The sequence below is a fragment of the Cavia porcellus genome, unplaced genomic scaffold (assembly GCF_034190915.1).
Source record: "Cavia porcellus strain 051 isolate PalLab524CR breed Dunkin Hartley unplaced genomic scaffold, mCavPor4.1 scaffold_5, whole genome shotgun sequence".
NCBI lineage: Eukaryota > Metazoa > Chordata > Mammalia > Rodentia > Caviidae > Cavia > Cavia porcellus.
In genome coordinates this window covers 423,399-426,527 of record NW_026947488.1, presented here as the reverse complement: position 1 = coordinate 426,527, position 3,129 = coordinate 423,399, and the positions used below count along the sequence as shown (strand labels likewise).

Genomic DNA, 3,129 nt, shown 5'->3' with positions numbered 1-3,129 from the left:
CTTCCACAGATGGCGCTCAAGAGCCAGGAGGCCCAGTGTCTGCAGCAACAGTGACACCAGCTCCTGTCCCACTTGTGGCAGCATGCAGAGGCCTGGTGTCAGCTGACCTCTCAGAAAGACACCCAGCTCAAGTTCTGTTGCATACAACAGCTCATGGTGCAGCTGCTCTGTGAGGAGAATCCGGCAAGAGGAGAGCCGGGTAATGGAGCTGTCCAGGTTCCTGCATGGAGGACTGGGCCACCTCCCTGCCTTCTCCATGTTCTCATCCTACCCACCACAGCGTCTGGAAGCCACCAAGCAGCAGAAGCAGCAGTCGTCCCCGTTGAGCCTCCTCCTTCTGTGTTGGCAAGGTGGGTGGAGGTGCCTGAGGGCAGAACGGAGCCTCAGGAGGACTTTTGGTGACAGAGGCCTGTAGAGTGCTGGGGTGGTCATTGTCTTCCTACAGCACACATCAGGGTCAAAGTAGAGAGGGTCTGGTACTTCTGTTGTGGGGTTGACCATAGATCACTCTGGCAGCTCCCAATAGAAGATGAAGGGGACAAAGAGGACAGGAATGTTCAACGTGGACCAGTGTGACCATGCCTGGGACAGCCTAGAGGCCAGGGTGAGCTGCACTGGTCTTTGTCTTTTCTCTGTGCTACCTTCCCTGCTTCCCTTTACGGTCCCTTTGGACACCCCAATACCTTGGCCTTCCCCACCCTCTGATTTCCCTGGACCCCATGCCTTCCCTGGGAGGCAGCAATCAGACACCATCCCCTTTGGAACAACAGATGCTGGCACAGACAGGGAGCTTCTTTGTGCCCTTTGCTCCAGCTTGTCTTGAGCAGTCCTCCCACAAAATCACACTCTGCTTCCTTCAGGCAGCATTATTAATGAAGATTTCTCCAGTGCCCACGAAGCACTCACTTGACAGCATCGGCAGCTGAGGGAACAGAAGCAGCCGTGCCAGTGCCTGGCTTGCCTGGCAACCCTGACCAAGGGTGAGGCTGAAGAGGTGCTGGCTCCAGTAGAGAGGATGACTGCCTGTCTGGGGAAAGCCACCAGGCTCGAAAGCAGGCCATGGCAAAGCTGATGGTGAGTGCGTCTGCCCTGCTGGGCTGGGGAGAGGAGGTGGGAGGGGGTCTTCTGGCTCCATTTGGCAGTCATGCAGAAGATGGAGCTCAAGGAACAGCTGGAGGAACTGGAACATTGCTGCCTACAGCTCTCTGGGACCACATGTGCCTTCAGTGGGCTGGGCCAGGGTCCCCAGCAGCAGAAGCTGTGAAGTGTGGGGATCAGGGAGCCCTGCGATTCCAGCCCACTGTCCCCCTCCCCACAGCAGAAGGCATTGTAAAAAGTGTCTGCTCTCTTGCAGCAGGGCTGAGTGGCATCTTCCGTGCCTGTTGCCTGGATGCCGCTCTGAGATCACAAGGACAGTCAGTGCCATGTGTGCTCCAAGGGCATCTTACCACAGTGGGCCATAGACTGCAGCCCAATCTAATGGGGAGGGAACATGGGGTGCAGTCCCTGAGGTTGCTGACCTTGGGCCAGTTCTTCCTGTCAGATCCTGCAGAGCTCCCTCTCTAGTCCCATGCTCCTGGACTGGGTTTGGCGATCTTGCCCCCTAGTGGTAAGAATTTTTGGTACTGTTTTTGTAATTATTCTATGGGTAGTTGCATGCACATCTTTGTTCTCTGCATTAGGGGATGACTACAGGGTCCAACATGAAAGCTGGTGTGCTAGAGAGGCTTAAGAAGACCCTGGATGGACCCTGTGAATTCTGTCACAAGGACTGGGGACAAATCAGGAACAGAGTGATTTGAGAGACCATCCTTCACCAAGATGCTTGTGGACATCTGCCTATTTCCACTCACATGTTTGTGTCTCGTGTGATATTCTATCTTGTGAACCTCCCTGTAAGCAATTTTGCTGTCAGTTAATTTGCAGCTACAAACCTAGGTAGCGGCATTAAACAAAAGTTTATTTTGCTGTCAGTTAATTTGCAGCTACAAACCTAGGTAGCGGCATTAAACAAAAGTTGCATAGCCTGATTTTACATTAAAGAAATGTAGATCATTGGATCATTCCAGGCTCGCCATGGCTTGACCTCACTTGGGCTTTTTTGTTGTTGTTCTTTTTTTTTTAGTACTTTCCTTATTACGGCAAGATTGTGTTCATGTGTGTACAGTAGTCAAAATGACAGAAAACTATACACAAGATCAAGTCTCCTTGATTCCCATTTTCCCAGGCCTATATTTGTTACCTTTACTTTTGTATTTTATTATTATTAACTCTCAATAGTTTCCTTATAGTTTTACATTTCATGTATTAATATAGCACAGTACCCTCTTCTCCTTGCCACTTTGTGAAATGTGCTCTGTGTTAATTTAAATTTAGCAATATTCATAAAGGGAGGGGAGCCTGATTAGACAACAGCATGGGACTAGGGGAGAGAAGAAAATAAAATGAAGGGTAATTGTGGGGTTAGATATCATCAAAATATTTAACATGCATGGATGAAAGTAACACATTCAAACCCAATATTTTGTAAAAGTGTATGTACCTAATAAAAACTTTATGAAATACCTATCTCTGCTGAATTTCCTTATTGTTTCTTATGCTCCAGTGAATAGCAGTATGTTTGTGATAACTACTTGTGATTTTTGAGAAACATTTCAGTTAGAAGCCTTGCCCCTGGGTGATTCCTACAGGAGGCTGACTCGCCCCTCCGATATTCCTTTCTAAACAGCACTCTGACTCTGAAGTCGGCCCAGGATCACGACTGTAAGCAAGTGAATATCAGCAGGAGTGATCCAGGCAGGATATTACCCCTGATAGTCTTCCCCACCTGTCTATAATGGTAATTTTATAGCAAGACATTTTAAAAATCAATTAGCAGGCTATTACTGTGTTGAGACAAGATGTGCTCACCGTGCCTGTCACATAATTAGACTGCTGAACCTGGTCAGTCTTGCCCATCTATGTACAGCTGCTTTTCATAGATAGCCTGGGTCATGTTAGCCTGTCCTACTGCCAGCTGCAAGGACTATATTTTCTCACCTAAAAATATAGCTTGTTTCTTTAATGTGCTTCACAGACTTTCTACCCGGGACAAATAACCCAGTCAAAGACACCCTGAACTCTGTGCAC

The 3,129-nt window shown here is 48.5% G+C and overlaps 1 long non-coding RNA gene across 1 annotated transcript; it reads left to right on the top strand.

The window, feature by feature from the left end:
• The first annotated feature begins 869 nt into the window (after positions 1-869).
• On the top strand, positions 870-2,568 carry LOC134475855 (uncharacterized). The gene is made up of 2 exons (XR_010047184.1): positions 870-1,074; positions 1,683-2,568. It is a non-coding gene; the product is annotated as an uncharacterized LOC134475855 (long non-coding RNA).
• The last annotated feature ends 561 nt before the right edge of the window (positions 2,569-3,129 follow it).